Source organism: Callithrix jacchus, chromosome 1, assembly GCF_049354715.1.
Source record: "Callithrix jacchus isolate 240 chromosome 1, calJac240_pri, whole genome shotgun sequence".
Taxonomy (NCBI): domain Eukaryota; kingdom Metazoa; phylum Chordata; class Mammalia; order Primates; family Cebidae; genus Callithrix; species Callithrix jacchus.
The window spans coordinates 32325645-32351496 of NC_133502.1; the positions used below are offsets into that span (position 1 = coordinate 32325645).

The window sequence follows — 25852 nt, forward strand, 5'->3', positions numbered from 1 at the left end:
AGCTCAATTCATTTCATTGCAAGTGTTAAAACAACATGCAAATTATAAACAGCATTTTGTGATTTATCTTGTTGGTAATTGTTATAATTTGTCAATATTATACTAATATAGTAGAACACAAATAAAATGTATAAATAAATAAATATTGAAGTTATATTTTCCAATTAATTTATTGCAAATATATTATTTAAAATGTTTGGAGATTTCTACTCTGAGGAGTGTAAGAACAGAGGAGGTGTTAGAAGAGTCTTTGATCTCGATAGTTATTTAGAAGAGAATGCTCAATATTGTAGCCCCCTCAAAATTTTATGAAATGAATATTTCATTGAATTTATGTGTTATTCCAGATTCTTAATTCTCCAAAATAGCAGATAGAGCTAAAAGTTATCCCTTTTGAATTAGATATGTTAAAATATCCAAAAATATTTTACTATATGGTTTATAATATTTGAGCATTTAAGCTTTTAATGTCTTTTCCAATTACCTGTCAAAATTTTCTACTTAAATAAAAACCTTTTAGTTTAAGTCTTATTTTCTCCTGAAAAACCTTGCTGCTAAGTGGACATCTGGTAAGTAACTTAAGAAATAAAAATTTTAGGCCGGGCTCAGTGGCTCACGCCTGTAATTCCAGCACTTTGGAAAGCTAAGGGGGGCAGATGACAAAGTCAAGAGATAGGGACCATCCTGGCGAAGATGGTGAAACCCTGTCTCTACTAAAAATACAAAGTAATTAGCTGGGCATGGTGGTGTGTTCCTGTAGTCCCAGCTACTCAGAGGCTGAGGCAGGAGAATTGCTTGAAGCTGGAAAACAGAAGTTGCAGTGAGTCGGGATTGCACCACTGCACTCCAGCCTGATGATAAAGCCATATTCTGTCTCAAGAAAAAAATAAAGAACAATTCTGTTTGTTGTAATGGGAAAAATTATGATATATTTTATTCCTTCCCCAAATATACAATTATCACAGAAAAAGCACGTAATTGAAAAATGAAAACTATTTTGCATGTTATAAATATGCTGAAAGTAAACAAATAGAAGTTGTACATAATCTGTAATGTAATGTAGGGAAACACCGAAGAGGAAATGAAGATTTGATTGCAGGTAGAGGATTGTGAAGGCAGGGTTAAAGGAGTCATTCTTAGAAAGATACATCCTTCTTTCTGCACTATTTTCTTAATTAATTTTTCTATCTATTGGAAGCTCATGGCTTGTGCCTTTAATCCCAGCTACTCAGGAGGCTGAGGCAGGAGAATTGCTTGAACCCAGGAGGCGGAGATTGCGGTGAGCTGAGATCGCGCCGTTGCACTCCAGCCTGGGTAACAAGAGTGAAACTCTGTCTCAAAAAAAAAAAAAGAAATATGGTGATATCACAGGAAAGCAACAATAGAGCTAAATAGAGACCCCCGAAAGCCCCCTAGAGAAGAGTGTTTGTAAACATCCGGAAAGACCAAAACTAGTGGAGATACAAGAGGAATTGTGGAAGAGGTTATATCTGCAATCTTCTCACTGTATGCATGAAAACAAAAATGGTTTCGGATTATTTTTACACAATTTGGATTTGTTCCACGAATCTTTTCTTCTACAAATGGATGTGCTGAAAAATTTTCTGGTTGTGATCTCTCTAATAATGCAATTTCAAAAGAGCATCTTGCATATTTATTTACTATGGATGCAGTGAAAAATCTAGTTTCAGGTCTATTCATGTATATGTTATATTACCACATCAATATATCTTATTTTGTTAAATATATATGGCTAAATAGGTGTCGGTTTACTTTTTTATATTCTCAAATTTTTGTATGTTTGTTTTGAGATGGAATGTCACACTTGTCGCCCAGGCTGGAGTGCAATGGCACCATGTTGGCTCACTGCATACAATACAGTGTTTTGTAACTTTAAAACTGCTATGTATAAGTTAATAAAATAGAATAAGGTGGCAATTTATTTTAAAGTTATTTACTTCTGAAGGGCAAGCATTTCACCTTCAATAATAACCAATTACTACACGTTTGTGTTATGGGACTTTCTCCTTAGTTCAGCTTAATTCTGATACTGCAATTCCATGTATTTTAATATTTTGATTTTGTCCCACAATGCTTGAATGCACTGTTTATTTTTTTTACTTTTACCCCATTTTCTGAGATTTTTTTTTTTGAGAAACTTTTTATTGAATTTCTTAATCTGTTTTGTAACACTATGACAGAATACCTGGACTGAGTAATTTATGAAGAGAAATTGATTGCTTCACAGTTATGGAGCCTGAGAAGTCTAACATCAAGGCACCAGCACATTTTGTGTTTAGTGAGGCCATTATCTTCTTCCACGGTGCCTTGCCCACCATGTTCTCTTGAGATGAGAAAGGCTAGATGCCGACATGGCAGAAGGTGGGAGGACTAAGAGAGATAAGCCACTCATGAAAGCCATTCATCAATGTATTAAACCCAGCCTCATGGCCTAATCACCTCTTAAATGTCCCACTTCCCAATACTTCTACATTGGCAATGAAATTTCTACATGAGTCGTGGAGGACACATACATTCAAACTTTAGCACTGACCTATCATCAAAGTCACTCCTGGGATATGTGCTTTCTCTATTAATGAGTACATCAAAAAATTATTTCACAAGCTTTCCTTTTTGATCTCATAGTTTCCATCTTTATGCTGAAATTCCCTCTCTAGTCACTCATGTAGTTTCCATTACAACATGCTTATTTAACAGCCATGTTTTTCTCCATTGCTGTACTACATTCCATCCCTCCCTGGGACTGTAGGCCTACTGGTTGCCCAGCAACTTCAGCTTTCTGATTATTTTTTAATAAATTGTTTATAATTTATCTATTTTTTTCCTTCTTTCTCATTGTTATGGTGTAGGCAGTATTTTCCACCCTTTAAAATCCTATGTGGAAACAGAACACTAAATGTAACAAATGTCTTTTTTTCCTTATAATATTTTAAAATTGTAATCATTGCACATATTCAGTTTTACTTGATTTTAGCACTTTATAAAATTAAGCATGATTATTTAACCAGTTAAAAAATATGACTACTGATGGTTATGTCATTCATTGTCTCTGTACATGATTTTATGTTGTCTTATAAATTAAGTATATTTGGGAAACACTACACTTTATTCTGATTATCCTTCTTCCATAGTATGTGTATACACATTAAAGGCTCAGGCAAAATATATGACAAGAAGTAGTGCATATTCAATCCTTCCCACCTCAAATTAACATAAAATTAATTGAACTGGGGAGACTTAGTAACAAATATAATTGGAAATCAAGTAGGGTAATAATAGTTACATAAAATAAAGATTAAGAAGCAGGTCTTTAATGGTTTAATATTATTTAGCATAGGCTGCACATGGTGGCTCACGTGTGTAATCCCAGCACTTTGGGAGGCCAAGATAGGGGGATCACTTGAGGCCAGGAGTTCAAGACCAGCCTGGCCAACATGGAGAGACCACGTCTCTACTAAAAACACAAAAATTAGCCAGGTGTGATAGTGGTCACCTGTAATCCCCACTATTTGGAGGCTGAAGCAGGAAAATCACTTGAGCCCAGGAGACAGAGGTTACAGTGAACCAAGATTGCACCACTGCATTGCAGCCTAGGCCACAGAGCAAGACTCCATCTCAATATATATATAGAGAGAGACTCATATATATATATATATATATATATATAATCATGAGATCTAATCTATTTGAAGTAAAGGGATGGATAACAAAGCAGAAATGTTAAAGATAAAACTTGATAATATAAATGTTTAACTTAGAATAAATACTAATCCCAGAAAACAGGGAAGAAAGTTACAAACACTAAGGAAAGTGACTTTTTTTTAAGAGCCTTGGGTTTCTAAGCAGATATTTTACTAAACTTGGATTTAAATGCATTCAAAACTGATAAAACAACCAGTCTTGCTGGTGTTGTCATTGTGTCTAAAATATTTATGAGTAAACACCAGGAAAACAATGGAGAGTAAAATTTATGGCTGTCATTTAATCAGTATTATAAGTTTTGTAAACTTATAGTTTGTTAGGTTGTTCAATCATTCTTTCACTATAAATTAATCTGATTAAATGTCTCTACATTATCCAAATAAATTATGCAATTGTAAGATGGGCATATTTGTCTGTGAACCTAACTGAAACACTAAATCTTACCTCCTCCCTAAAGTTAGTTACTGGGAAAAACAGATTAACTGGTAAGGCATACAACTTTTATTTCTCTTCCAAAAATTCTGAATAGAAAACTTTTTTTTCCCTGAATAAGGAATGTTTTTTCAATTCCAAAAATAAAGTGTCTGGAGATTAAAATATTACCAATTTGCCAAACTGGATAGTAACTTTACTCAATCAAACTGAAGAATTCAAATAGAAAATGATGAATGATGCTGAGAGTAAGTTTGTTTTAAGTCATAGTCTGTAAGAATTGGCTAGGATCTTATCATGGCATTTCAAATTTAAACCTTTTATTCATATAGGCTATTTCACTTCTGCAGCATGCAATTATATTAAACAATTTCATACTAACATTAATATCCATGTCTTAGGCTACATAAAATTTTGTTTTTGTAAAAATAATAGAAAATCATTGAACACTAACACAAAACCTTTAGCCATATTTCTACCTGTGTGCAATATTTAGGTTATACCAAAATAAAGAAAATTCTCCATAATTAACAAATAAATATAAAATGGAATAAATGGTGACTAGTTAACATAAATTTAATATATCAGGCCCCATATGACTTAGCAAAAGGTTTGAATTATAGAACAAGCTTAATATTCTATAAAATGTTTAACATTCTGTAATTATGTTGAAATGAATTAGGTTTTGTTACTTGTAGATGAACATTACAATATAGAGTATGCAAACTCTATATAGTCAAAATGCAAACACAAAATTAGAATCAAAACAAAAACTGAAATACCCTGCATAGCTTCTCTTTTTTTTTTTTGAGAAATTAGACTATGTCCACACATTCCTCATTTTTGCATTTGCTTTTACATACTCTTACAGAACACCAAAAAACATTCACTGTGCTTGTGACAGGAAAATAATTACTAATTAAAACATAGATTTAAGAGAGACCTTTTTGATTATTTAGATTTAAATACTAAGCAGATACTCAGAAAGTTGAGTTCTTTCACAAGGTCACTCAGCAAATTATTAGGTAAACCAGATATTTTACTCTAGGGATAGTGTGCTTTTCAGGATACTAGGAAAGAGGATACACAGAACCATTTCTTTAGATGAACTAAATAAAAATTATCTTCATAAGACAAGCTTGCATTTTTACACTCATAATATACTGGATTATTTGTCCCAAGTTCTCACTCTGTTTTTGTCAAAGCCATACTTCAACATACTTAGTGACTCCTGTTAGAATAGGCAATGAATATTTTTTGAGAATGACTTAGGGATTGAAACTGTGAGTTACTTTGGCTAATGGAATATTGGATAATGTGACACAGGCAGAGCTGTTACTGTGTTGCATAGTTTCACTTGTCATCTTGAGCTTCTGTCATCTACCCTGAATAAACCATGCTCTGCAGCGTGAGGAGGCAAGTGCAGTGGACATAATGGAAATGTTGCAAAGGTAATTAATGCAAGCGCTTAGGGTGTTAAGCATCAGTGGATTGTGTCTTGCTTGAAATATAAACGTAATTTGACCAGAAGGCCTTTTAAAGTAAGAGAGAGGATGAACCCCCAGTTTGCACGTAACTGTAAAATTTTCAAAATTCTAATATTGTCTGTGATTATTTAGATAAAATTTTAAGTTTCAGAATCAATCTATTGCTACAAAAATGCAAGTTTACTATAGACTTCTCTTATATCTCATATTCATTTTCTCCAATTATTTATATCTTACATGAAGATGGTACATTGCTACGATTAATGAAGCAATCCTGATATTTTATTACCTAACGTCCCCAATGTATTAAAGTTTCCTGTTTTCCCCTGACATGCTTTTTACAAATGTATTTAAAGTTTTTGTCTTCAATTCCATGTTACCTTTAGTAGCCACGTCCCCTTACATTTCTTATTTTTTGTTGTGACCTTTGGAGTTTTGAATATTATAGATAAGATATATTATAGGATGTTCCTCAATTGTCATTTGCCTATTTTTTCTCATGGTTAGATCGAGATTGTATGTGTGTGTACCTTTTTTTATTATGGCTTATCGAGTTACGATTAACATATAAAGAACCACACATATTTGATGGGTACATTATGATTCATTTGGACATTACAAACATCATGATATTATCATCGTGATCAAGGTAATAGATACACCCCACACCTCCCAAAGTTCTCTTGAGTCTTTTTGTGTGTTTGTTTTTCATGTGTATAATAAGAAAACTTAACATGAGATCTACCCTCTTAACAAATTTTGAAATGCACAATATTGCATAGCTAACTATAGCTACTATGCTGTATAACAGATATCTAGCACTAACATTCATCTAGCATAACTGAAACTTCATATCCATTGAACAACTCCCCATTTCTCCCATCTCCCAGCCCCTGGAAACTACTATTGTTTTCTTTGCTTCTGTGAGTTTGATTATAATAGACAGTTCATATAAGCAGAATCATGAAGTATTTATTTTTCTGTGACTAGTTGATTACACTTAACCTAATGTCTTCAGGTAATGTGTTTTTGAAAAAAAGACTGCAGTGGTAAATTGTCATTCTCATTACATGTTGTTAAGGGAACATAGCATCAACATTACTGGTGATGTTCACCTTAGCATCTGGCTTGAGATAGTGTTTATCAGATTTTTCCACTATAAATTTACTCTCTTTTGTTTTGTTTACTTCCCTGTTCTTTCCTACAATGAAAAAAAAAAAAACAGTTAAGGAATGAGGATTTATGTCAAGGTCATTAATAACAAAGTAACTTCATAAATTATTTAGAATTTTTTCTTCTGCATGGGATATTTGTCTATACTTTTCCATTTACTTATGTATACCATCATTTGTTTACATTAGCACAGACACATGAATATTTACATTATATTTAGGGTTATAATCTAATAATCTTTAAATTCAAATTATTCCAATTTATACCACTGGGAGACTCTCCACATAGTGCCTATGTCTCTTTAACATGCTTGTATTTGTTTATTGGTCTTCAGATAAACTCAATCATCAACCAGAAAATGTTTAAATTTACCTCTAGCTTGGAAGCCCCCGCTTTGAGTTATCCTGTCTTTCTCAACCAAACCCATGCATTTCTTAAATGTATTTGATTGACGTCTCATGCCTCTATAAAATATATATAAACCAATCTGGGTCCAGTGTAATAGCTCACACCTATAATCCCAGCACTTTGGGAAGCTGAGGGAGGCAGATCATGGGGTCAAGAGATCGAGACTATCCTGGCCAACGTGGTGAAACCTCTATACTAAAAATACGTTTTCACCAACATGGTGAAACTGTCTGTACTAAAAATACAAAAATTAGCTGGGCATGTTGGCAGATGCCTGTAGTCCCAGCTGCTTATGGAGGCTGAGGCAGGAGAATCGCTTGAACCCAGGAGGCAGAGGTTGCAGTGAGCCGAGATTGTGCCACTGTATTCCAGCCTGGAGACAGAGTGGGACTCCATCTCAAAAAACAAACAAACAAACAAAAAAAACAACCAATCTGTACCTTGACCACCATGGGCACATGTTCTCAGGAGCTCCTGAGGGCTGTCTTATGGGCCATGGTCACTCATATTTGGCTCAGAATAAATATCTTCAAATATTTTGCAGAGTTTGACTCTTTTCATTGACAAGAGGTATACATAAATCTTTCCTAGTTCTATATTGTGGGTTTCAGGAGATAAAGTCCATTAAATTATGTCTTACCCTCCCCAAGACTTTAGCCTTTATGAGTTTCTCATTATCATGTTAGTTCACACTAAGCTTCCAGCAATTCATCAACATTACCAGTTAAGGGTCCTACCAGTCTTAGGTTACAACACTTTTGCTCTAGGTCAGTAGACCTCAACTGAATTATGTCCCCAGATTTCAAAGTAGTGGTATTGTTACCCAGAAAGGGGTACCAATCCAGACCCCAAGAGAGATACTGTTCTTGGATAGCATAAAAAAGAATTGGAAGCAAATCCATAGGGTAAAGTGAAAGCAAGTTTATTAAAAAAGTAAAGGAATAAAAGAATGGCTACTCCATAGGCAGAACAGGGGTGTGGGCTAATAGACTGATAATATTTATAGTTATTTCTTGATTATGTGCTAGACAAGGGGTTGATTATTCATGAGTTTTCTGGAGAAATGGGTAAACAATTCCTGGAACTGAAGGTTTCCCCTTTTTATTAGATCATATAAGGTAACTTCCTGGCATTTCTATGGTATTTTTGAACAGTCATGGTGCTGGTGGGGGTGTCTTTTGGCATGCTAATGCAATAATATTAGTGTGTAATGTACAGTGAGGATGACCAGAGGTTACTTTCTTCATCATCTTAGTTTTGGTGGGTGTTGGCTTCTTCTTTACCACAATTTGTTTTATCAGCAAAGTCTTTGTGATCCGTATTTTGTGACAACTTCCTATCTTACCCTGTTACTTAAGGTGCCTAACCTCCTGGAAATGCAGCCAAGTAGGTCTCAGTTTTATTTCACTCAGGCCCTCTTCAAAATGGAGTCACTCTTTTATAGCATCTCTGACAGTGTGTCATGTGGCCTAAGTTTCCTAATAAATCCAATAAAGGTCATTGATTTTCTGTTTTTCCTGCTTTTTCAGTTTGTGGTAGAGGTAGGGGTAATAATTTTTTAAGCTCTTTATGTTACCACCCAAGGGGTTCTTTTGCCAACTGCATAAAATAAGACCACAACATTAAAACAGAGAAAGAGCTTAATATACATCAGACTGGCCATAGCACTTGGGACATGAAGTTTATACTAAAATGATCCATTCCAAAGCTTGGAGGTTGGAGGATTTTCAAAGGCAGTTTTGGGTAAGGTGTAGGGGTGGCAGGGTGGCAGGTGGTTGCCACTGATTCGTTGGGGTGGAGATAAAATCACGAGGGGTTGAAACTGTCCTCCTGTGAGCAGAATTGCTTTGGCCAGGGCCACAGGATAGGGTTGGCAAGTCCAAGCGGATCCATAGGTGTCAGATATTGAAAAAACCTAAAGCAGATATCTCAAAAGGCCACTCTACAATAGTGGTGTAATTTGCAGGAGTAATTGGGGAAGTTACATATCTTATAACCCCCAGAATAATGGCTGTCAATTGTTCATGTAGGAGACTTGACAGGACTCAGGTTACTCTCCTCCCTGTAGCCTGATGACTCTGATTAGATTTATAAAAGCCATTGAGTTTCAGGGCAAGGTCTATTATCACTTAAACTATAGCCTAAATGTCTCCCAATGTCAGCTTGGCCTATTAGATCAGAAATAATTTAGAAAAAGACAAGACGGAGAGGTGAATTAGCTCAGATCTCTTTCACTCTTATCATTTTCTCACTGATATATAATTTTTGAAAAGGTGTTTTTATTTACATATTTAAACTGAAAAGAAAAGAAATTTTTAAATTTTTATAACACTGTATAAACAAAAGAAAACCTTTTGGGGGATATTCTCTCTTCTACCAGTGTGGAAGTTCTGCTATTAATTTTTAGGGCTAACCAATGATGTTTATAATGCTAATTTGATGCTAACATTAATGATGAAAGCATGTCACCTTTCATATCAGGATAATAGTTTTTACTAGGTACAAATTAAATGGAGACAGATAGAATGTCTTGCTCATAATCACACTGCCAGTGAATGGCAGAAGTACGTGGTTAAACTTCATATTAGAAATTGCATTAATGCAGTTTTCTTTTTAACATAATATGTTCCCTCCTTCCTTAGGAGGTTTCAGGCAGAAGAAGAAAAACAAGAGAATAATAAAGAAAAATGAAACAACTTTCTTGTTTAACCATATGATTCTTGATATTATGAATGTGATGGAATAACATACATACTCCCTTTAAAAACACAAGAGGATGGGCATGGTGGTTCACACCTGTAATCCCAGAACTTTGGGGGACCAAGGAGGGAGAATTGCCTGAGTTTGGGAGTTCGAGACCAGCCTGACCAACATGTTTTGACTTTTTATCCTGGGAGACATTCCCACCTTCCCAAGTTCCTCTGGCCAATGAAAGGAGTTCCATTAAACTTCCGCTGCGGTGATTGACTCTTAGTTTCTTCCTGCGCTGTGAAATTCAAACTTAAACCATTAAATCTCCTGGTTGGAGAGAGATGGGAGAGGGGCATAGTGCTGGGAAAATCTTGCCCTTAAAACTAAGTATCCTCATAGACCGAGAAAGAGAACACATTCCCTTAGGATTGCTACCAGCTCTTCTTTGTATGTCATAAAATTTAGCTGTGAATCCCTTTGGTCCAAAGTTTTTTTGTTGGTAGGTCTTTGTATTATCAATTCAATTTTTAAATTTGTTATTTATCTATTCTGGGTTTAAATTTTGCAATAGTTCAAGCTTAGCAAGTTGTGTATTTCCAGGAATTTATCAATTTTCTGCAGATTTTCTGCTTTGTGTACTTAAGGGTGTTCATAATAGTCTTTTAGAATCTTTTTTTATTTTGATGGGACGGTTTGTAATTTCATCCTAGTTACTTCTGATTGTGCTCATTCAGAACTTCTTTCTATTTTCTTTGTTAATCCATCTAGTGGTCTATAAGTATTGTTTATCATTTAAAAATATTTTTACAAATACAGTTATTTGAACCCCACCTTCATTTATTTTTCCTCTGATTTTATTTATTTTCTTCTGCTAGTTTTGGGGATAATTGTTTGTGTTTTTTAGTTCCTCTAGATATAATATTTGATTGTTAATTTGATATCTTTCCTACCTCTTGATGTGGGTGTTTACTGTTATAATCTTTCCTCTTAACACTGTTTTTTGCTTCATCTGAGAGATTTTTGGTATATTGTGTGTGTATTTTTATTAATTTAAAATATTTTATTATTTCTTCCCTAATTTCATTGTTACTCAAAATTCATTCAGAAGTAAGTTGTTTACTTTTTGTGCTCTGGTGTGGTTTTGAGAGATCTTCTTGATATTCATTTTTACTTTTATCTTATCATCATTGATAGTATGCTTGATATGATTTTGCTTTTTTGAATTTATTGAGGCTTGCTTTATGACTGAGAAAGTGGTTGATCTTAGTATATCTTCCATGTGTAGATAAAAAAATGTATATTCTTTAGTTATTGGTGGAGTATTCTGTAGACGTCTATTTGGTCCTATAAAGCATCAAGTTTAGATCTAGAATTTCTTTGTTTTCTGCCTTGATGAGCTGTCTAATGCTTTCATTGGGATATTGAATTCCAACACTGTTATTGTAGAGCTATCTAAGTCTTTTTGTAGATCTGCAAGTACTTGTTTTATGAATTTGAGCATTGTAATGTTGGATGCATATATACATATATATTGAGTATTTAACTCCTCTTGTTGAACTGAGCTTTTTATCATGTAATGGCTTACTGTGTCCTCTTTCACTGTTATTAATTTAAAGTCTATTTTTTCTCATATAATATCAATGAGCTGTGCTCTTTTGTTTTCCATTTGCATGAAAATAAAAAACAGATCTTTCTGAGATCTTTCTGGATTCCATTACATCATGCCTGTGGGTGTTACATATGAGGTGGGTCTCAAAGAAAGCAAACAGTTGGGTCTTGCTTTTTCTATCCAACTCGCTTCTCTATGACTTTTTTTGTTTTTGAGATGAACTTTCACTCTTGTTGCTCAGTCTGGAGTGCAATGGCACAATCTTGGCTCACCACACCTTCCGCCTCCTGGGTTTAAGCAATTTTCTGCCTCAGTCTCCCAAGTAGCTGGGATTAAAGTCACCCACAACCATGCCTGGCTAACTGTGGTATTTTTAGTAGAGTTGGAGTTTCACCATTTTGGCTAGGCTGATCTTGAACTTTTGACATAGCAATGCACCCACCTTGGCATCCCAAAGTGCTGGGAGTCCAGGCATGAGCCACTGTGCTCAGCCTGTAAATTTCTTGAATCTTCATGTTGACCTCTCTAGTGAGTTTGGAAAAATTTTTGTGGAATATATCCACAAATATACTATTGAAATTTCTATGTCTTTTTTCTTCTCTCTCTGGAATGCCAATGAATTCGTTTGTTCACTTTATATAATCCCACATTTCTCAGAGCTTTTGTTCATTTTTTAAAATTATTTTTTCTCTTTAATTTTTGTCTGACTTAATTGATTTAAAGTACTAGTCCTTGAGCTCTTGGAGTCTTCCTTCTGCTTGTTCTAGCCTATTGTTAAGGCTTTCAGTCATATTTTGAAGTTTCTGTAGTAAAGTTTTTAGTACAAGAAGTTCAGTATGGTTCTAAAATAAATTTGTTTAACATATATTCTTTGAACATTTTAGCAAGTGACATACATGAAAGTATCTTGAGTATCAATACTGACTTTTTTGTTAATTTTTTTTTTAATCTTGGGTTTATGGGGCAGCTACTGAAATTGAGGCAGGAGAATAGAGTGTGGAGGCAGGGAACCTAAGGCTAATTTGTGCTAACTTCCTAGAACTGAATCAAAAGGAAAACCCCACCTCTTCACTTCCAAATAAGTAAAGAATCAGAGGCTCCTCCCTCTGTACTACATGGCAGATGAAAAATGGAAAATACCACTGATTGGTCTCTCCCACAACCAATCAGACTGGTCATGAGCCAAAGCTTCATGTGTAACTTTGAAACTTCACTTTAGCCTCTGATTGGTCCCCTTCTACAACCAATCAGATGTTTGCACAGGATGGAACTCTGTTACTTTACTTCATCCTCAGATTGCTCACTTTCTGAAACCAATCAGACTGGTTGTGGGCCACTTCTTTTACATAGGGCATAAAACAAGTAACCAGTGGAAAAAGTCTAGAGGGTATTTAAACCCCAGAAAAATCTGTAACCAGTGCTCTTGAGCCCGCTGCCACTCTGTGGAGTGTACTTTCATTTTAATAAATCTGTGCTTTTCTTTTATTGCTTTGTTTGGGAGTTTTGTGTAATTCTTTGTTTAAAACGCTGAGAATCTGGACACTCTCCACTGGAAACAAAATCACATTAATTTTTAGATTTGATTCTTAAAAACTTCCAATAGTTTGCTATGTATAAATCACCTGCTAAAATAGGTCTGTATCATTCTACTGTTGATCTTTTGATTATACACTTATATTTCCATAAGCAGGGAATAGTTTCTACTTCCTTAATTCCCCTCTCTGAAAACGTTACCCTGAGGCATGGTTGGGATCCTAGACAATAAAGAATATAACATAGAAAGGGACATGGAAACACAGTTGATAATAAAAGTGAGCACAGTGTTATAACAATCTTTATTTTCCACACACCAATGTGTGTAGGAAATTGAGAATGAAAATGTTCAAGTCATGCAAAATAATACAGAAAACTAAAAACACAATTTTAAGCACTGTAGTGTCAGGTTGAGCCACACTACATTATGTCAATGATTTCATTTCCTCTGCAAGGCTTTGACAGGGAAGTCATATATCTTTACTAAACAAGAAAGAGAAGGTGGAATATATTTTATCTCATTAGAACATTTTGAACTAAAGGCACAATGGGACCACTTGGAACATTAGTTCCTGCTGCTGATTTCATATTTATTTCATTGAACTGACAACAAAGTAACTGATCTTTATCTCAGTGTGCAAACAAAGAGTAACAAAACAAATAAACTTATGGGGTAGACCATAAAATGTTTTGAAAATTACAGAACACTTCATCCTTCTGTCCTTTTAGAAATTGTTAAGTAGTGAAAATAAAAATACATGTTTAATAAAAATAACAGTTAAATACAATTAACTGTTTTGTGTTAAAAACCTATAAAATGAACTCCATTGCAGTCTAAAGAATGAGACGTCTCCAGTAAATTTTGGTTCAAAATAGAACCATCCTATGTTATCCTATATTTATGTAATACTCATTTTTGTTTATCTTATCACCTTGAAGGAACACAATATAATACATTAAGAGTAATATTTATTTGATATATGCGCTTTCTACCATTTGAAAGACTCCTTTAAATATTTTCAGATGTTTTCACGGTGTGTCCTATATAAGTCCCCACAACATATTACCATCTACCTCAGTAGGCCTCCTAGGTGCCACTATTGGTTCTTGTCTCTCTTTTGCCATTCTTAACTCTCACACACGCCACTACTTTTCATCAGCATCCCTGAATACTACTAATAGTGAACTAGAATCTTGAAATCAAAAAAGAATATACATTTTCTGAGTTTTTATCCTGTATTATCTACTGGGAGATATATCAAAACAAGTCCTCATTCTGCTAGCATCTTAGAGAGCTGAAATAAAACAGCTTTTTCTAAGTTTATTTACAGTCCTTTCTCTGAGATCTGTTCACTAGTTTATGGAGCTAGGCTGGAATGTTTTTGAGTAGTATGTATCACTTTATGTGAAAATGTTTCCTCTGCGAGGACTAAGGCATTGTTACTGGATTAAATTATATGTGCTTAATTTTTGCTTTAGTATAAACTTTGTCCTAGGAACCTTGTCAGTAAATCTCATACATGGTATTATGAAGCAAGCTGCAGACTTTCACTGGACAAGCATATATTACCATGTGCCATAGTAATGACCCAAGTTAGCTGAAACAAATTCATAAATGTCTTATATTTTTCAGAAATGGGAGCCCCAGAGTCGATATAAAATACCTGCATGTAATATTTAGATGATATAATACACTTTATAAGTTACAAGCCAGTATTTTACTCATAAGTTTTTTTTAATATAAGAAAATAATGGTTACTTTAATTTTTAACTCCATTGCTCTAATTTCATAACTATCATCACATGTGTACACTTTATTAGGAAGCTGTCATGCAGCAGTGTGAAGTTCTCTGAAACAAAATAATAAATGTTGGAATTACTTCTAAGTAATATTTCATGTGCAAAATGAGTAGGTTCATATTCTCAAGGAGTAGGTTATTTTTACCAATAACATTTTAATCAAGGACACTGTGCTTTCTACAGACTTTATAAACATTTTTGTTTTGCTTTTCACTAAATTAATAATAAACTAAACATTTCTTCTGATTTACACTGATTTAGAAACAAATTAAACCTATAAACTTCTGCATTTTTAATTTCTTTGTTTTTATTCCTAGCTTAAGGATGAAAAAATATTTTCCTCCAAAAAATATATATTTTCCGAAACAGTGTGAGCTCTGGGTTTTACTTGTAGTAGGTATATGACATACAAACTGTATATATTAAAAATAATTCTGATCATTTGTGTTTGTGTTAGAAATAATTCAATACTTTCAAGTTGAAACAGAAAACATGTTTCTATAAAAAAACATAATTAGCACCATTGTAGTCAGAAAGAAGATTTTTAGATAAAGATTTGATGTTCTGTGATATTAAAAATTCCCAGAGGCTGGCTACATAACCTTTGGAAAAGTATAGTATCTTACCAAATTCCTAACAGACCAATGGAAAGATACTTAATCAGATTTGGGGATTGTCTATGCATAATATTTGTTTTATATAAAATGTCTTTTTAAAAACTGTTGAGACAGTGATTTAGAAAGACAGATATTCCAAAATTGTAAATAAATTTTATAAATGTGAATGCCTGAAATGCAGAAAGAACAAAAGGAAGGTTGGGTATATATCTTCTACTATTTTTATCCCTAGATCTAGAACTTTAAGTTTTGATATATAAGTCAAAAGAGTGAAAGGAGAAAGAAGTAAGCTGAAAAATAATTTGCCCTCAGGGCCTTATGTAATGAAGAGAATGTTTTATATCTAGGAAGCCTATAGAGTAGTCTCAGGCTCCATGTAGATTCTGAGCACATGAACTGTGGCTAGTATAATTGAAAAACAGATTTTTTTTAATAAAAATTAAGCTTTATTGTAAAGTTTATAAATTATTTTTATATAACTTCTATATATACAATTTTATTATGTAATATTTAATACATATTATAACTATAACAAAAATATAAAATTTAATAACATAAAATTTAATATTTTGATTTTTAACAAGAATTAAACTTAATTTTAGAATGATTGTAGACTTTCAGAAATAAAAGTAAAGGTAGTTCAGAGTTCCCATATACTTTACACTCAGTTTTCCTTAGTAATATCATCTAGCTTAGGTAAGGTCAATTTGTTACATATAATGAGCTAACACTACTATATTCTTATTAACTAAATTTCATAATTTATTCATATTTTCTAATTGTTTACCTAATGTATTTTGCTAGTTCAAGAATTTATACAGGGTACCACATTACACTGTTATGTTTCCTTAGGTTCCACTTGGCTGTAACAGTTTCTCAGACTTTTCTTGCTTTTGATTGATTACCTGGACATTTTGAGAAATGCTGGCAATCAGGTATTTTATAACATGTTTTTCCATTATGATTTTTCTGATGTTTACCCTGATTTGAATGGGATTATAAATTGTGGAAACAAAGACCCTGAGGTAATGTAACATTCTCATCACAACACATTGAAGGTTACTACTATCAACATAACTGAGCATTGTTCATGTTAAACATTATGAGCTGGCTGAGGCAGTGTTTGTTAGATTTCTCAAATGTAGAATTACTTGTTTTTCCTGTATTCCCATACAATAATCTTTGGAAGACTGCCACCATGTGCAACCCTCACTTAAGAAATATGGATTTGCAGTCAACTTCCTCAAGTGCGACGTAGCTACAAAAATTATCTGCAATTTTTCTGCAAGGTAGATTTGTGTACTACCCCCATTCATTTATTTAATCATTTATTTATATCAGTATAGATCTATGGATGTTTATTTTATACTGTGGGTTATAATCCAAAAATATTTTAATTATTTTGTTACTAACATTTTTCTAACTTCAGACTTGGGAGAATTTTCAGTTGAATTATGTGTCCCTTTTACATAGCCCATTTTGTTCCTACACATCCTGTAGCAGTCTTGGACTCGGCTGTTAATTCAAGAAGCCCTTCTTTCTCGTATGGGAGAACAGTGTTAATGCTTAAAACATGAAAAATAAGTACGCTCGTTGTCACTGAGATATTGCTACCTCTAAGCAAATTTGTTAATTATAATTAATTTAATTTTAAATTCATATATTTCCACGTGGCTTGTCACTCTATTGTGTTAAACAACTTCAATTGACAGATAAGAACACATTTATGTAGTTCTTGAGCAAAAATACAAGGCTTAAAATTTAAGATCTTCCACTTACTAACTAAAAAATTTGTCCAAGTTAATTCAAACTCTGCTTTATTATTCACCCACAAAGAGGTTTATTATTTTATTTTCTTTAAAATATTTTTATGGATATTATAAGAATATTTATTGGCATATTCTAAATTCTGGGAAACACTACTCAGCCTCAGTGTTCTGAGGAGCTGGCCTTGCACCCAAAACTAGCCTGAGAGTTTCTCTTATTAAACATAATTTACCTCATAGAACAACATCAGATAAATTGATACAGAGGCAAAATATTTTAAAAATTTTATTCTTTAATCTTGTCTGAGAAGAAAGGACGTCTATATGTATGTCATAAAAATGATTCACTATTTATTTGTCTTTGACTAATATGTACAATCCTTGCTTTCTTATCAAGCAGAGATTAAGCCTTTCTTCTAGATAAGATTCATATAGATATCAGTGGAGGAATTAACTGCTTCTTGACAGCAACCCATTCAGAACAAAGCTCTACTCCCTGAACATTCTGTAAAATCAACACGAGCCTAACCACCTAACTCATGTCTCACATGAGTGATATCCTTCTCTGAGATGACAAAAATCCAACTTTGTCTACTGACTACTGGTACATACGCAGTAGTCTAGCTGGAGATCATCAACACAGTGGTAGTATTGTTTCTATAAAGGTCAGCCAAAGCTGTTGCTAGTTACTGTGGCTCTTATTCATAGATTCCATTGATTCACTGTTCATTAGACTCAGAAAATATATTATCTGCTATTTAATGTAGATTAAAGGATGGATCTGACAGGATTCTTTTGGTGCCACTTCACCAGCAGGGCCTCTGCTCAAGTTTTGCTAAAGACCACTGGGCTGGCTCCACCCACTTGGCCTGGCAAGCTGTGCTTCATTTGCACCACCAGCCCAGATCTCATGCCCATCACAGGCGAGCCAGTCGTCGAGTGGGGAGGGGTGTGTGAGTGAGTACACATGAGGTCCAGCCATAGTGCACAGCCAGGCATGCCAGCTGCTCAGAGGGTAGAGCAAATCCAGGGGCCAGCACAGACACAAGCTCCATGTGAGTCTGTGGCTGGACCGTGTGTGCCTTAAGAGGCTTCTGCCTTGAGCAATGGCATCTGGACAAGGGGAACACCATGGCACTCAAAAATTCAAAGATGCCAGCAAACTTGGAGTCCCAAAGAAGGTGTTACAGCATGTTACAGCTCTGGCTTGGGAAGCCCCAAGGTCTGGGCCCCCAGGAAGCACTATGGCTCATTCATGTTACAGCTCATTTATTCCCACCTATCTCCATGCTTTGGCAAAAGAGGGCAAGTCCCAGCTTGTTCATTCCTCACTCTGGCCTGTGGCACCTGGGCTAGCCTGGCCCTGCTGCCACTTCCCATCATGTGAGGAGGGCATCCAGTGTGGGTGGAGGACAAGAGGGCTGCAGCATTACAAATCCTTTCACACCTACCGTTCAGTAGGTCCCATGTTCTTGTCCTGCATCCATGAAAAACGAGGTTAGGCAGACAACCAGAGAGGAAGCAAGGTGGAGAGGAGTTATATTCAGTGATAGAAAAGCTCTCAGTGGAGAGGGGACCCAAAGTAGGTAGTCCCTACCCAAAGGCGTGTAGTCCCCAAGTGTGGCTGAGTCCAGGGTTTTTATATGCTGAGAATGGGAAAGTGCATACTGATTGGTACATGGGCAAACCTGGAAAAGGCATCATTTTATTGGCTAAAAAGCATCAAGGAAGTACCTGGAACTGTCTGTTTGGTTTTCAGCTTTTAAAACTGCCTTTGGCTTGAAGGTTTCACTGGGTAGGAATTTGTCTGCCTTCTATCATTACTAAGGTTGAAGTGATATTCTTATCAATAGTAGTAAAATACTGAACATGACTTCTTCCTTTCTATCAGGGGCTAAGGAACTAGTAAAATTGACTGACACAAAAACCTACCATTTTAATAAATATAAAAAGTGCTATGCAGCCATATGATGCTTGGAGGTGATTCAGTGCAAGATGAGAAATTTAGTCTGGGGATGGGTTGGGGATGACTGGTGGATGTGGTCTAGAATCCTTTTAAAAACAAAATTAATTTTTTTTTGCATTTTCTGGTTGAACTTTATCTGTTATCTTAACTTTTAAAAAGGATTATAAAATATAAATCTCTGGTGCAACGTAAGAGGAAATTTTCCTCCTTCGGTCGGAGATGGGCCATAGATCATCCTTAGATCTTTCGATATTTGTTTTTCAAGTCCAGTTTCAATTGACAGGTTTAGTATGTATTTTATATTACAATGAATTATTAATGATAACATGAAACTTATGAAATAGTTATATACTCCTATGGTTTCAGGGAAAATAAAATGTGTATATTATTTGGCTTTCCATAAAAGTCCTGCCTTTATAAATGTTATTTATGATAATTTGTAATTCAGAAAGAAAAGTATAAAATGAGAACAATGTATTGCAGTAACATACTATACGTGCTCTCAAATAAAGTAGGGTCAATACATCAATCCAGGAACACAACATCAATCTAAACATCAGTGATATTCCCCAAATGAAAAATAAATGCCAGAGGGCTATAGCTAAGGTTGTACCCACCTTTCCAGGAGCAGTTCTGTGACGCTTGGTTAACCCTTTTCTTTCTTCTCTGCCTCTTTTCTCTAACATCTCTGCAGCATTCCCTCACTTCCCACCTTTGCCTTTTGTGCTAAGCAGTTATTCTGTGGAATGGCCAAGGCAGAAGCAGAAGCTGGGGGGATAGAGGCAGATGAAGGGCATTCATGCCAGTTAAATGTTTAACCACCTACTTCTGAAGCATGAGCACTTTAAACTGAACACAGCCATTTATTTTATAACTGCAAGCAGGATTAAAATATATTTGAAGAAGTAATATACTGATTTCCAATCATGCTCATTTGTTAGCAATCATTTCAAGTCTTTTCTCCCAAGAAGAGTTTGATAGGTGGCGAGGTGAGAACTGCTAAAACAGACTTTTAATTCACATCTCTGCCTGGAACCATCCTAGACAGACTTTTAATTCACTTCTTTGCCTGGAACCATCCTAAAGAACATAAGGAACATAATTCAGACAGTTATTTACTTACTTGTTAGTGAAAATCTTAGATTGTCTGAATTGCCAAAACAATCTTTGTCATACTAAAGCTTAATGTTAGCACATAACATTTGTTCATTTAAGTAAAGTGCTCTACAGCCACCTGTATTTCTGTTGGTGTTTGTGTCCCTGGGGTACAGTCAGTAGCATATAATAATTCAGAAATGATTGCCTCAACCATTTTATTCGACTCACTCAGTTAACTCAGACAAAATACATAGAAAAAGAAAATCTTCCAACAAACTTGCTAATTTTCAATCTCGTGTTTTTTGCCTATATAGACCTTGTGCAGTTAATGCGAAGAAATATTGGTAGAATTGGCTTAATAATTTGTTTAGCTATCAAAATTCAGTAATTTATTTTTTTCAGGAATTATTAAAACAACCGGACCCTTCAAATAAGGGCTCTTTTAAATATTAAATGTTGACTAGTTGCTCTTTGTAAAAAAACAAGTAACCTGTGTATTCAGTTGGGGGACATAGAGCACATACAAACTCATATTGAGCACTAATTAGACAAAAAATAAAAATAAGTAAATGAGTATTATTTTGTTAATTAAGCTTTCACCTCACTGAGATCATATTGCTTGATGGAAGCACTGAAATACTAAAGAAATTTTTCCATATAACAAGGTGGATGACATGACAAGCAGATACTACTAGTAGTAGTGGTAGTGGATTACTTACGCCATTAAAGGTGAAGATGGCAATCACTTATATAATAGTAGTTTCAAAAGGATCTGGGTCAATTGAAGTAGTCCACTCCTCAAGGGATGAAGGACACGCCAGCCCTGCTCTCTCCTGTGCCCGAGTGGTGATTTAGATATCAATCTTGCCTGTGTGGACTGTCACTTCTGCCACCTTAGGAAAGACAAAAGCAACTTCTTAGCAATCATATTCCTAGATCTTTACCTAAGTAAAGAAAGCTTACATGCACATACAAACCTGTATAAAAATGTTTACAGCAACTTTATTAATAATCTCCAATACCTAGAAGCAACCAAAAGGTCTTTCATTGGTGAATGGATTAAAAATATTGTGGTAATTTTTTTTTTTTTTTGGTTTTGAGACAGGATCTCATTTTCTTGCCCAGGCTGGAATGTAATGGCATGATCATAGCTCATTACAGCCTCAAACTTCTGGGTTCAAGTGATCGTTCCATCTCAGCCTTTAGAGTAGCCGAAATTACAGGTGTGCACCACCATGCCTGGGTAAATTTTTTTTTAAATTTTTTCATGGAGATGGGGTCTCCTATGTTGCCCAGACTGGTCTTAAGCATTTCTCCCACCTTGGCCTCCCAAAGAGTTAGAATTACAGGCATGAGCCACAATTCCTGGCCATGATACATTCATATAATGGAGTACTATTCTGCTGTAAAAAGATAGTAAACTATTGATTCACACAATGATATGGACGAATTTTAAATGAATTTTGCTAATTGAAAGGAGCCAGACTCCAAAGGGTGCACACATTGTATAAATTCATTCATATGACATTTTAAAAGCAGCTACATATGGGATGAAAAACAGATGCCAGGGTTGCTGGTGGTAGGGAAGAGGGTAGATTAACTGTACAGTAACTGCTGAGATAATTCATGGAAGGAATTTTTAGAATAACAGAACTGTTCTGGGCTGGGTGTGGTGGCTCACACCACCTATCATCCCAGCACCCATCTTTGGGAGGCTGAGGTGGGAGGATTGCTTGAGCCAGGAGTTCAAGACCAGCCTGGGAAACATAGATCCCATGTTTACAAAAAGTAAAAAAAAATAGCTGGGGATGTGTGCACATGCCTGAAGTCCCAGTTACTCAGGAGGTTGAGATAAAAGGATTGTTTGAGACTGTAGTGAGTTGTGATCACACCACTGCATTCCAATCTGGGTGGCAGAGAAAGACCCTGTCTCCAAAAGGGGTAAGGAACAATTCTGTATGATACTGGGTTGTGAATAAATGGCTCTGCATTTGTTAAAATCCATAGAACTGTATATCGCAAAGTGGGAACTCTAATGTATACAATTTTAAAAAATTAGGGCCAAGATGTCGCAGCCCAAGAAAAGAAAGCTTGAGTCCGGGAGCTGTGGCAAAGGAGGGGAGGGAACTGAAAAGGAAGATGGCGCTGAGTGGCAGGCGGCCCTGGAGCGACCCCAGAGGACTAATGGGGAGTGGGACCAGCTGTACTACAAGTGCTACTCAGACTTTTCGGTCCACGAGGAGATGATCACAGACCGTGTCCGCACCGATGCCTACCACGTGGGCATCCTGCGGAACTGGGTAGCACTGCGAGGCAAGACGGTACTGGACATGGAAGCGGGCACCAGCATTCTGAGTATCTTCTGTGCCCAGTCCGGCGCCTGGCGCGTGTACGCGGTAGAAACCAGTGCCATCTGGCAACAGGCTCAGGAGCTGGTGTGGTTCAAAGGGCTGGAGGGCTGGAGGACCGGGTGCACGTCCTGCCAGGACCGGTGGAGACTGTGGAGTTGCCGGAGCAGGTGGATGCCATCGTGAGCGACTGGATGGGATACGGACTCCTGCACGAGTCCATGCTGAGCTCCATCCTCCACGCGTGAACCAAGTGGCTGAAGGAAGGCGGTCTTCTCCTGCTGGCCTCCGCCGAGCTCTTCATAGCCCCCATCAGCGACCAGATGCTGGAATGGCGCCTGGGCTTCTGGAGCCAGGTGAAGCAGCACTATGGAGTGAACATGAGCTGCCTGGAGGGCTTTGCCACGAGCTGCCTCGTGCGCCACTCGGGATCATGGTGCAGCGAGGATGTGCTGGCCCGGCCGCAGCGGTTTGCTCAGCTAGAGCTCTCCAGCGCTGGCCTGGAGCAGGAGCTGGAGGCCGGAGTGGGCAGGAGCTTCCGCTGCAGCTGCTATGTCTGGGCGCTCATGCACGGCATTGCCTTCTGGTTTCAGGTGACCTTCCCTGGATGGGAGTCGGGGAAACCCCTGGTGCTGTCCACCTTGCCTTTTCACCCGGCCATGCACTGGAAACAGGCACTCCTCTACCTGAACTAGCTGGTGCAAGTGGAGCAAGACACGGATGTTATCAGGAGAGATCACCCTACTGCCCTCCCGGGACAACCGCCGTCGCCTACGCCTGCTGCTGCACTACAAAGTGGGAGACCAGGAAGAGAAGACCAAAGACTTTGCCATGGAGGACTGAACGTTGCCTTTTCTCTCAGCTACCTCCCAAGGCAGAGAAAGGGAGATCCCACATGCAAGTAGGGGAAATATCCATCTCCCTTTTCCCTCATAGCCTCTGGGGAGGGAGAGTGCTTCATTCTCGATTTGAAGAGATTCTTCTGGTGATGTTTATTTAAAAAGTGATCCCCTTCAACAACGGATACAGCGTGCTTATTATTGGGCTTTTAAGCCTCAAAAGCATTTAGTACCAAGCACTTGTATTTCTGTATATTTTGTCTCGCAAGGGAGGGAAGGGGGAAGAACACGGATGAAAATACCATTTTTTGAAGGGTCCATGCACATCCCTGACATCTCACACCTTATCTAAGTCTGAAGCTGGAGAGAAAGGGTTCATTTAGATTTCATGAATTTACAATAAGACTTTAGTATCTCTCCAGAGCCATATTTTCTCAGTCTGAATTAATTCCCCATTCCTAGGTGCCTGTGGGCTATGGTACTTCTTCTTCATTGTTTTCTAAGTCAACTTTGCTACTGGTAATGAAGGGGAAGGCTATGAGGAAGCAGTTTAAATAGGCCCGTTCTCATTACTCTTAACACACATATAGGGTGCTAAAGTTGATGAACACATTAATCCATTAAGTAAAGTAGTCTTTGTAAAGCATACCTAAGAAACTCAGAAGGTGTATTTAGAAGAAAGGGACCGGAAAGAGAAATAGTATGGATTTTAAAAAATTCTTGTCTCTACTATTACAACTATATATATATATATATATATATAATTTCATGTATGTCCCATAAATATTTTTTTAATTCTTATGAAACAGGTTGATAGAGGAGGTTTCTGAGCCTAGCCCAAGGGCTTATTCATCACTATGGGTAAATTATTTAAACTCAATTAAGGAAAATATTTTCCCAGATAGAAAAAATGTACTCATTCTCATTTAAACTCATTTGGAGGGATCATGTGAGTTGGCCTATTTAAAACTAGTGAAAGTTCCCTTTTTTTCTCTCTCTGTTTCAAGCAGCCAAATGTGAAAGTTGTGTTTTAGGAAAATCACTTGTAATAAAGTATAAATCTTATTATCAAATTTATTTTGCTGTTTTCCTCTTTTTCCTTATACCAAATAAAACATTGACATACTCACGTTTTGTAGATGAAAAAAAATATCAACCAGGATGGAGCGGAATGTAGACCTTCAGGAAGGAATGTCACTGTACACATAAGATCCCTGAGGGTTTGGGAAAAGGAGCAAACCAAAGTAACCTTGCAGGTGCTGCTTTGACTTACAATTGCAAGGCTAAAGGCCAAAGGTACTGGACTTCAGCACTGTGTTGCAACTTGTAAGCTTGTTTCTCATCAGGCTAGGGGCAGGGATGGGGGTGGGGAGGCTGTGATCAATTCTGAAATAGCTTTACATGCACCATGAGTAAGAAGGGGCAAATAAGTAAATAAAGAGTGGATAGTGGGGGTCAGGTTTTTCACTGCTGGAGAGAGAAGTTATAGATAAGCAAAGGCAGAAGGCTAGAAGGAACCCTGTGATACTGGATTTGAGTTAGAGAAATAAGTATGAACTCATATTTAACCACACATATATAAAAATTTAATAGATATGTGTATATATCTGGGTTAATACACATATCTCCTATCCATGTGCTCTGAGAGGGCCTATTATAGGGTTACAGAGAGTATAGGGTTTCCAGATCAACACAGGATGCATAAATAAATTTGAATTTTAGATAACAATAAACAAATTAGGTCTGCATGGATGAGAGTGTTGGGGAGGCCCAGGCCACCTCTTGGTCCTGCTGGTGCACCTTACTGGGGGCTTAAAACCACCCCAATTGTTTGGGTGTGGAGGCTCACGCCTGTAGTCCCAGCACTTTTAGAGACTGCAGCAGGATAACTGAACCCAGGTGTTTGAGACCAGTCTGGACAATGCAGCAAACCCCATCTCTAGAAAAAAGAAAAGGAAAAATTAGTCAGACATTGTGGCACACACCTGTAGTCCTAGCTACTGGGGAGGCTGACATGGGAGGGTGGCTTGAGCCTAGCAGTTAGAGGCTGCAGTGATCCATGATGGAGCCAAGCAGGGGAGAAATATGGGAATGCACACACCCCTCTATCATCTCTACACAGACACAGAGCCACACACAGCTCTTGAGAGGAGGAAGATGAGCTGCTCAAAGCCAGGGAGGGACCCACACAGTGGCCAGCATGGCAGGGACAGTGCTTTAGCCAAGGCAAGGATGGTGGGAGACCTACTTGGGATCCTCAAGGAGGCTGCAGCACTTCCATGTTCTTTCCAGATAACAGGGACGTGTTGATGATGATGAGTGAGATGGACGAACACACCATCGCAGACACCCTGAAACTCTA

The 25852-nt window shown here is 36.6% G+C and overlaps 1 pseudogene; it reads left to right on the forward strand.

The window, feature by feature from the left end:
* The first annotated feature begins 22369 nt into the window (after positions 1–22369).
* Positions 22370–23494, forward strand: LOC100391151 (protein arginine N-methyltransferase 6-like; annotated as a pseudogene).
* Positions 23495–25852: the final 2358 nt, after the last annotated feature.